The following is a 10,684-nucleotide window of genomic DNA, read 5'->3' on the forward strand; positions in this document are numbered from 1 at the left end:
GCAGGCTGCCCAGAGAGGTTGTGGAGTCTCCTGTGGGGAGCTTCCAAAGCCAGCTGGCCATTGTGCTGCTGGGCAAGCTGCTGTGGGTGCCCCTTGCTTTAGCAGGGAGGTTGGACTGGATGATCCCCAGAGGTCCCTTCCAACTCCACCATGCTGGGATTCTGTGAAAGCACCCAGAGCCCATGTGCTGGGGAAGAGCATGCCCAGCCGGCAGCACAACCCAAACCAGGCGTTCTATTTGCAGAAGATCCCAGCAGCACACAGCAGGCATCGCTGCCAGAGTTAATGGTTAACCTCTGAGACTGGCATTGATCCATCGCCGCTGCCAAGGCATGTGGGGCTGGCCATGGGAACCCAGGAGCCGGCTGAACGGGCCTGGCACGGGGTGGGCGCAGCGGGGCTGGGCGGGCTGGAGCTGCTGGCAGGCTCCCAGCGCAAAGGGCCGGGCCGGCCAAAGCAAACATTCCAGAGAAGACAGCGCAGGGGGGCGGATTCACCGCGGCAAAACACCCAAACAAAGGGGGCTGGAAGGGCACGTCTGGGGCCCCGCAGCAACCTCGTTACTTTGAAACAGATTCCCTGCTCTGTCGCTTTGAGAGAGTCGCAATTGGAGCAGGGCACACTTCGATCCCCTAAAAGATCTGCCCCTACCCTAACCCAGCTCGGATTTGTGGAGAAGCGCTGAAGCAGACAGCAGCTGGGGCTGCTGGCGTGGCTGGCGTTTTGTACCCCACGGCAGCAGCAGCAGCTCTGCTGCTCCCTCAAGCCTGCTGACCGAGCCCAGATCCCGCAGGAAATCAGCTCCCTCCGTTTGCCAGCCGTGGAACAGCTCCATGACAGCTCTGGGACGGACTTGAGGATGGCCATATGAGGCTGCTGGCCTCAGGCCTCCCTGCTGGAGTCAGGGGTGAGCACCTCACCTAGCACAGCCCAGGCATCTTGGCCGCACCACGGCCCTGGCATCAGCTGGGTACCTGATGCAGAAGGCTTTCTAGCTGCCCTGCATTTCCAGTATGTAACCATATTTTGTGTTCTCTTTGTGTGGAAAGGTCAGGACCACCAGCCAAAGCCTGCAGTGGGAGACAGGCCTCCTCAGCATCACCTAGGCTCGAGGTGAGGAGAAGGTTCTTCACTGGGAGAGTAATTTGTCATTGGGATGTGCTGCCCAGGGAGGTGGTGGAGTCACCATCCCTGGAGGTGTTCAAGAGGGGATTGGACGTGGCACTTGGTGCCATGGTCTAGTCATGAGGTATGTGGTGACAGGTTGGACTCAATGATCTTTGAGGTCTCTTCCAACCTTAGTGATACTGTGATACTGTGATCTGAAGGCAGAAGCACATCACATGCCAGCAGGGCTAGAACTGCTCTGCACTGTGTGACAAATGGAACCACATCCCTTCATTGGGAGTGGAAGTCGTAGGGATACAACATGAAGCTCCATCAGATGAAGGGCAGAGCAGATGAGCCAGAAGCCCATCACCCTCTCTGCCCATCTGCAGCAGAATACAGAATTAACCAGGTTGGAAAAGACCTTTGAGATCATCAAGTCCAACCTATCACCCAGCACCATCTAATCAACTAAACCATGGCACCAAGCACCCCATCCAGTCTCTTCTTAAACACCTCCAGGGATGGTGACTCCACCACCTCCCTGGGCAGCACATTCCAATGGCCAGTCTCTCATTTTGGGAAGAACTTCTTCCTAACATCCAGCCTGAACCTGCCCTGGCACAGCTTCAGACTGTGTCCTCTTGTTCTGGTGCTGGCTGCCTGGGAGAAGAGACCAACCCCCAACTGGCTACAGCCTCCCTTCAGGTAGTTGTAGACAGCAAAAAGGTCTGCCCTAAGCCTTCTCCTCTCCAGGCTAAGCAACCCCAGCTCCCTCAGCCTCTCCTCACAGGGCTGTGCTCCAAACCCCTCCCCAGCTTTGTTGCCCTTCTCAGGAAGGGCAGGATGTGTTGTGCCCACATGCTGGGGTTGGGGTATCCCCAGAGTGTCCGGGGCTGGGCAGGGCTGCCCTTGGCTCCTGGGCCTGCCCTTGTGTCTCTGGGTGACAGAGGCTCTGGATGTCAGCCTGCCTGTCCCATAACCAGGCACTCTGAATCTGACTCTGCTAGTGGCAGCCTCATCAGTCCTGCTTGCTCCTCACTGCTCAGCACCAGTGCTGGCTGCACAGAACTTATCCCTGCTCCTGAGCGTGGATGCAGCTGGCTAATGAGTGTGCTAATGACCCACTCCACATCCCGTTTGCTAGGAGTTCCTTTTCAGAGAGGCAGGTGCCTTCTAGCTTGTGGGAGAAGGGCTGGATGGGAAGGAGAGAGGTGCCACCTTGTGTGGAAATGCTTCTGCATGCAGCAGGCAGAGAGGGAGCTGCTTTTCCTTCACGTTTCTCGGCTCGTGTCTCGGAGAAGCTCTTCGCTGAGCACTGAGATGCAGCCAACTCTTCCTCAGAGCACTCCAGCTGTTCAGAGATGCAGGGTGGCACAGGACCACTGCCACAGAGACAGTGTTGGAAGGTGCAGTTTGCGTTTTTAAGTACTTTGCCTCGTTTCTCCGCTTGCTGATGTGTCCCTGTGCCTCACTGGATGCATCCCTGCCCTGCTCCTGCCTTGTGTCCAGGTGGTGCAGGGGCAGAATCCCAGGCTACAGGTTGGAGTCAGCTAGGGCACCTAGCCCATCTTGGCTCCAGGTGTGTCCCAGCCCATAAACACCACACTCAGCATAAAGGGGGAAGTCTGCAGAGGAAAGGCCTGCTCCTGCTTGGGCTCCTGCTCCTGTGCTGGCTCCTCCTGACTATGTTCCTCTTCCTTTTCCTGAGGACTTCCTTCTAGTTTGGTGTGGCCACCCTGCAGAATGACCTCCCTGTGGCCAGCAGGAGCAGGGAGGTCATTCTGCCCCTGTACCCTGCACTGGTTAGGCCACACCTCGAGTCCTGTGTCCAGTTCTGGGCCCCTCAGTTTAGGAAGGAGGTTGACTTGCTGGAACGAGTCCAGAGAAGGGCAACAAAGTTGGTGAGGAGTCTGGAGCAGAGCCCTGTGAGGAGAGACTGAGGGAGCTGGGTTTGCTTAGCCTGGAGAAGAGGAGACTCAGGGGTGACCTTATGGCTCTCTACAACTCCCTGAAGGGAGGTTGTAGACAGGCAGAGGTTGGTCTCTTCTCCCAGGCAGCCAGCACCAGAACAAGAGGACAGAGTCTCAGGCTGCACCAGGGGAGGTTCAGGCTGGAGGTCAGGAGGAAGTTTTACACAGAGAGAGTGATTGCCCATTGGAATGGACTGCCCAGGGCGGTGGTGGAGTCACCATCACTGGAGGTGTTCAGGAGGAGACTTGACAGGGTGCTTGGTTGCATGGGTTAGTTGATTAGGTGGTGTTGGATGATAGGTTGGACGCGATGATCTTGAAGGTCTCTTCCAACCTGGTTTATTCTATTCTATTCCCCAGGCTGAGTATGACTTCATGTGGGGTTTAATTGGCTCTTTGATTACAGTTTTATTTCCCTTCCAACCTGTGGGGCTTCTCCCCTCTCTCTGCTGGGCAGGGCTCATCAGGTCATGGAACAGCTGCTGGAGTTTAGCCCCACACACGAGCTAGATGTAAGCATCTTGCCATGAAGTGAATGCTTTATTTTTTAGCCCATGGAAGATTCTTCTGTGGCACTCACCTCCAGCTGCACAGCACCAAGCAGGCATAGAATCATAGAATCAATAAGGTGTGAAGAGATCTCCAAGATCAGCAAGTCCAACCTGTCAGCCAAGACCTCATGACTACTAACCAGGTGATGCTGGAATCAAAAAGCTTCATTTATTTAGTGCTGAACAGGCACTCTTGGTGGGGGAGATCACTCCCAAAGTCCCGGGGGGGGGTCACCTACCTGGTACAATTATTTCTCCTACCAGTATTCATGGGGTATGACTCATTGAAGTGTTTGGTCATCCATGCCTGGACAGACAGTCAGGCCACCCTCACAAGGCCATCCTCACATGCTTAAGACATTAACTCCCTTTCTTCTCTGTGTTTAACTTACACACTAGCTGAAGAAAAAGGTGCCATGGTTGAGTTGATCAGATGGTGTTGGGTGATAGGTTGGACTTGATGATCTCAAAGGTCTTTTCCAACCTGGTTAATTCTATTCAAACCCAGCATAAACAACCTCATTCTACAGCTTGTGAGAACCTTTCTGGATATTCCAAAGCAGGAATGAGCTCATGAGAAGCAAACCCTTGGTTTTGAAAGGTGAGGCTGAGGTGAGGAACAGGCTTAAGACCTGATTTTTTTGAGGTGACACAGGCAGTGGAAGGCTCTGAGGGAAGCTGCATTTTCCACAGAGCAGAGGCTGAGCAGTGAGGGCCCTGCTCCTGCCCAGGGGATGCCTACTGCCCCAGCACTCCGGAGGAGCCATGCCCTGCAGCCTCCCTGCCTCTAGGCCAGTCCCCACACTTTGTGCTTTGAATGCTGGCACTGCCAAAGCTGGATCTCTGCAGAGGGCTGGTTCTGTTGCCTTTTCCATGAAGGAGGCAAGGCAAAGGTGGCAACAATGAGGCAGACTGGTGAAAGGGGCTCCTTCTGTCCATTTGTCACCCTACAAAGGTGGTGCTTGATAGCCATGCTCCTGGGTTTGAGGTGCTGCCCTCCAGCCTGCCCAGCCCTGCTCCTGGAAGGGCTCTGCTGGCTCATTCCTCTTGGCAGGTAATGAGACAAAGACAATTTAATTAATCCGGGGCAGGCAGCCTGCCAATCGATCCTGCACTTAGCAGTTCAGGACAATTAATACCTGAGCTGTTCACTCCCAATATCCAGCTGCCTGGGGCTATAACATGGCAGGAGCCAGGTGAGCAGCTATTGTCCATGTAGCTGCTCTTTGTTCTCAGATGCCTCTCACTTTGCTAAGTTCTGAAAGCCCTTTCTTTGCTTGGCCAGCAGTCATTCATCTGGGTCTCAGATGATCACCAAGTCTGAAGTTTCCTTGTGGCTCTGCAAACCCAACCCTGAATAACATGAAGGCCAGAGGAGCAAAGCATCCGTATCACAGTCATGACCCGGCTTTGTTTCTTTCTTCTTCATGCTGATATTCCTGTCTAGGGTGAGCAGATGCTCTGGGCAGGAGGTGTTTCTCAAGTGTTTAACTGCTCCTTCCCCTGTACCCAGCTCCCCCAGGCTTGGAGCTGAGCCGTGGCAGCAGCACTTGGTTATGGTCCACAGCATGTTTCAGCCACATTTTATCCTGTGTCTAACTCTGCTCCTCAGAAAGGACCCTGCAGATTAGCAGCCTGGGGTCGCTTTGGTTGCATCCAAGAGAGCAGGGCATAAGTCAGGCTTCAGCCTCATCCCTGCCAGTCACAGATCTGAGGAAATCTGGGACCTCCCCAGGTGCCTTCTTTAACAATGCAGTGGTGTCTCACCACATTCAGCCCTCGGCAGCGTTGGGCCAGCTGCCCTCTGATCCATGGCTGGGTTATTTCTGTCCCATAGACATTCTCCCTCTTGCCCTCTCCAGCTGCTCAGAAGCATCACAGCCAGCAGACTGGTTCCATGTCCTGAGTCAGATGATGAATTGCAGGTCTTCCCTTCACCAGCTACTTAATCAGTGGCCCCTGTGGTGCCTGGTGTTGCAAGGATTGATTTATGGGAGCGGTCTCCATGCTGAGGCTGCCTCCCCTCTTAGCCTTTCCCCCAAGAGGAGCTGCTAGGGACCTGCCTTGTGCTGCTCTGATCTCATGCCCTGTGCTTTGGAGGCATCTGAACCAAGGTCTCTGCTTGGCAGATGCTGTAACAGGGTGGGCCAAGCCCTCGCATCCAACACCTCCTCTCACTCCTGGGTCTAAATTTGGCAACTGCAGGGCAATTCTCTTCCCTGATCTGCTCTTTGGACAGCAGACCACATGTCAAAAGCTGATCTGAAATACCCAGTGCAGTTTTGCAGCACAGAGCCTGGCCACATCCTCCAAGCAGAAGGCTGAAGAAATCTCCCAGAGTGGGTCTTTTAGGGGTGATGCAGGCAACAAGACCTTTGAGGGGAGTCCTCAGCCCCCAGTGAGGTGGGAAGTCCTGAAAAAGGTGAGTGAGAGAAGAGGCTGCTGGTGGTCAAGATGGCTGCTAGACACCTGCTTTGCTGCTGCAGAGGCAAGGGTCCCCTTGACTCGACCCCAGTGCTTTGGAGCACAAAGAGACAGGTCTGGACACTGCCTGGAAAGCCTGGAGGGTTACACATTTTTCCCTTCCCCCCCGCCCCCCGTATGGTTTACATTGTTTCTTTGAGGTTTACATTTCAAGCTCCTTGCTGTGACCAGAAGAATCAGAAGCCTCTCTCCTTATTCTTCACAGCCTCTGATGTGTCCAGGACCTGTGGGTCTGGAAGCCAGCACTGCAATGGGAGGGAGGAACACCCCCACCTGACACCCAGCACCAGCTGGCCAGACCAGCAATGGAAGCTCAAAGGTAATTACAATCAACTGTGAAAGAGGAGCAGGAAGAAGATGCTCTCTGGTAACCTCTGACCACCAGCATAGTGGTCTGGATCAGCAATAGCGTGGCCAGCAGGACCAGGGAAGGGATTGTGCCCCTTGTACTGGGCATTGGTGAGGCTGTACCTCAAATCCTGGGTTCGCAGTCGCTCCAAGAAGGACACTGAGGGGCTGGAGCAGGTCCAGAGAAGGGCAACAAAGCTGGGGAAGGGTCTGGAGCACAGGCTTTGTGAGGGGCAGCTGAAGGATCTGGAGTTGTTCAGCCTGGAGTAGAGGAGGCTGAAGGAAGACCTTATAGCTCTACAACTCCCTGAAAGGAATTTGGAGCCAGGTGGGGGTTGGTCTCTTCCCACAAGGAACAAGGTGGAAATAGCCTCAAATTGCTCCAGAGGAGGTTTAGGTTGGACCTGAGGAACAATTTCTTTCCCAACAGGGTTGTCAAGCCCTGGCCCAGGCTACCCAGAGCAGTGGTGGAGTTCCCATCTCTGGAAGGGTTTCAAAGATGTGGTGCTGAGGGACATGGTTTGGTGGTGACCTGGCAGTGCTGGGTTAATGTTTGGACTTGATGATCTTAAAGATATTTTCCAAACAAAAACATGATTCTATGATTCTGTGATGCTGGCTCTCAAAAGCCAGGGACATCTTGGTTAGACAGCTGTCTAACCAGGAACAGGTATTGCCATGGGGACTTGGCCAGCTCCTGTGGTGTGGCAGCTCTGGGGAGGCAGGAGCATCCTGCTGGGCAGCCTGGCACTGTGGGCTCACAGAGGGGCAAGAAGCAGGAGGCCATGTCCCAGCTCCACCTGTGCAAACCAGGCAGTGCTCTCTCTCTCTCCTTTCTGGGTGCTCTTTGTAGGCTCCACCACATGGACCCATTTCATACAATCACAGAATGTTTTTGTTTGGAAAAGAGCTTTGAGATCATCAAGTCCAAACATTAACCCAGCACTGCCAGGTCACCACCAAACCATGTCCCTCAGCACCACATCTGCATAGCTTTGAAACCCTTCCAGAGATGGGAACTCCACCACTGCTCTGGGTAGCCTGGCCCAGGGCTTGACAACCCTGTTGGGAAAGAAATTGTTCCTCAGGTCCAACCTAAACCTCCTCTGGAACAATTTGAGGCTATTTCCACCTTGTTCCTTGTGGAAAGAGACCAACTCCCACCTGGCTCCAACCTCCTTTCAGGGAGTTGTAGAGAGCCTTAAGGTTTTCCTTCAGCCTCCTCTACTCCAGGCTGAACAACTCCAGATCCTTCAGCTGCCCCTCACAAAGCCTGTGCTCCAGACCCTTCCCCAGCTTTGTTGCTCTTCTCTGGACCTGCTCCAGCCCCTCACTGTCCTTCTTGGAATGACTGCCTCAAAACTGAACTCAGGATTTGAGGTGCAGCCTCACCAGTGCCCAGTACAGGGGCATAATCCCTTCCCTGGTCCTGCTGGCCACGCTATTGCTGATCCAGACCACGATGCTGGTGGTCTTCTTGGCCACCTGGACACTTGCTGGCTCACATTCAGCCAGTCATTCCCAGCAGCTCCCAGTCACCCAGCTGGGGTGATGTCCATTTGCTGGCAGGGGCCCGAAGTGAGCACAGAGGAGGGTTTGGGAGCCTTCAGCTGGGCTTGGCAAGGGGACTGCAATAACGTGTGTTGCAAGCCCTGGAACTGAAATATTTTGCTGCTATAAATGTTAGCAACAAGAGCTCTTGTTACGTGTAAATGCCAGAAGACAGCAGCAGAGGCCAAAAAAAGCACCCTTCCAGGGCAGGCAGCAAGGGAAAGGGCTGCCCGTGGCCATGGGGCTGTCGGGGCACAGCGCTGCCACTGGGAGCACTGGGGACACCCACAGGAGGCTGGAGCGGGCAGGGGGGATGGCACAGCCACGGTGCCTTGGGCTGTGGGGAGGAAGGGCCTGGTGCCTCGCTCTGCCAAACCCCAGGCAGCATGGCACAGAGCAGAGAGGTGCCAAGCCTGCAGGGCAGGGCTCGCCTGATCAGGCCTCACCATTTGAAACGGTGGAGAGCTCAGCAGCCTTCCTGCCCACATGTGGCTCTGTGCCCCCTGACTGTGGCTGAGAGCTGGCAGGTGAGGTCTGCACCCAGCTGGGGAGCAGTTCTGGTGGTTTGTTTCTTGGCATAACTTCCATACAGTCCATACACTGGCTGCCCCTAAACAGCACCCAGAGCAGGAGGAGGCTGCACGGCTGCGTGAGGCCAAGCAGCGCAGTCTGAGGACTCGCAGGCTTTTGGCTGGGGGCTATGGTGGAAACCAAATGTTCACAGATTCACACAGAATACTTTGGATTGGAAGGGACCATGAAGATCACCTAGTTCTGACTCCCCTGCCATGGGTAAGGACACCTCCCACTGGACTAGGTTGTTCAAGGCTTTATCCAGCCTGGCCTCGACACCTCCAGGGAGGGGGCATCCGCAGTCTCCCTGGGCAACCTGCTCCAGTGTTTCACCACCCACCCTGGAAAGAATTTCTTCCTAGTAACAAATCTAAGTCACCCTCTGGTTGTATCACTACAAGCCCTTGCGAAAAAGTCCCTCCCAGCTTTCTCATAGGCTCCCTTCAGGTGCTGGAACCACCACTTTGCAGGTGAGGAGCTCGGAAAGCACAGAGAGGACTAATTACAAGCATACTCTTTAAAAAAAAGGGGGGGGGGGGAGAATGAAAATTAGTTATGCTGCTAATGCTGAGATGCAAGAACATAGTTTGCTTAATTTAATGATGCTGTGCAATTTGTGTGGAACAGAATTAGTAGCAATTACACGTTATTGTTAACGACTGGAGTCGGGCTCTCCTCGCCCTGCTCACGCTGCGTGGCCCCTGGCTCCCCTGTGCCTCCGCAATGCCTGGGATTCACACACAAAGGGGGATGTGCACGGTAAGGGCTCGGAGCAGGAGGAACAAAGTGCAGCTGGGACAGCACACATGTACCCCCCCCGCCCCGCCCCCGTCCTGTCCTCGCAGTAATGACATCTCCGAGGAGCTGATGGCAGCTGTGCACAGGCAATGGAGCTGCCAGGACAGGCCTGGCTGGCTGTCTGCAGCAGCCTGCGCCGTGCAGCTCCTTTGTGACTCAGGGCTGACTCACCCACGCCTGATGAAATGCCGGTGCTCACTCAGACTTACCACGGCTAAGGATGAAAACAGGCTCTGGAATTGCAAACCCAAGCCCTTCCCGGGGTCTGCTTAGCAGCTGTACCCAGAGCAACGCGGTGCTGGATGTCTGGGGAAGGGGCAGTGATGAAACCATCACTGAACGACTCAGAGAGTTGCTTATTTGCATGCATATATATATATATATATATATAGATATATATATGAAAGTGTGTGTGTGCTTAGACATTTCCCCAAGGCAAGAGAAAATATCCATGGCAAGCAGCAGCTTGGAAGGTCACCTGGATTATTCTTTCTGTACCACAGCTCACCTCCAACACATTAGCCAAGCCTTTATGTACTGATTTTAATTACGCTAAAAGAGCCTTAGCCGTGCTCCAAGTAATTACTGGGGGAGGCTTTTTCATCTACAACCTCATTTCATGTGCTTTAACAAAAATACCTTTCACTGTGTAGTTCAGAAGGCATAATAGTGTTGGTTTGTGGTTTTTTTTTTGCTGAACAGGCTTCCTTGCTCAGCTCCGTACTGACCCTGAGCTATTCCACTGCACCGCTGCTGGCAGTGCTGCCCATCCAGGCTGCCCGGACCTAAGCAGGTCCCTCCAGCCTTGTGGATGAGTTCAGGAGGCTTTCATTGCTCAGTGGGGACGTGTGGAGCTGTGTCAGCACAGCAAAAGTCCCCCAGAATTTCCTGAAGCAGACATTGCTCAAGAATGCCCAGCACTCTGGCTGGTTGCTGTGCGTGCCAGGTTGGGGCTGACCTCCTGAGAATGACAACTCTCCCCTTCCATTAGACCACAGGAGTCCCAAGGGAGATGTTTTTGCTGAAGGAGGTGACTGGTCTGGGGTCCAGCAACCACTTAGGTCTTCCAAAAATGTCCTTGGTGTCATCTTTAAACGGTGTGAACATTGCAAAGTAGTCTGATTTGACATTTCAGCTGCTCCAGGGAGAGGCAGAATGGAAGAAGGACAAAAGGGGGTTCGGGTTCCCATGGCAACAGTTCCCAAACAAGCCTGTTTTTTGCTGTGCTCACTGTCTTGTTGGGAGAGTTTTCTGCCTGAAGGATGACAGGGTGAACCTGCTCTGCAGTGACAGGTGTGC

The sequence above is a fragment of the Melanerpes formicivorus genome, unplaced genomic scaffold, assembly GCF_026170545.1.
Source record: "Melanerpes formicivorus ecotype bairdi unplaced genomic scaffold, bMelFor1.0.p_v2 SCAF_5, whole genome shotgun sequence".
Lineage (NCBI taxonomy): Eukaryota > Metazoa > Chordata > Aves > Piciformes > Picidae > Melanerpes > Melanerpes formicivorus.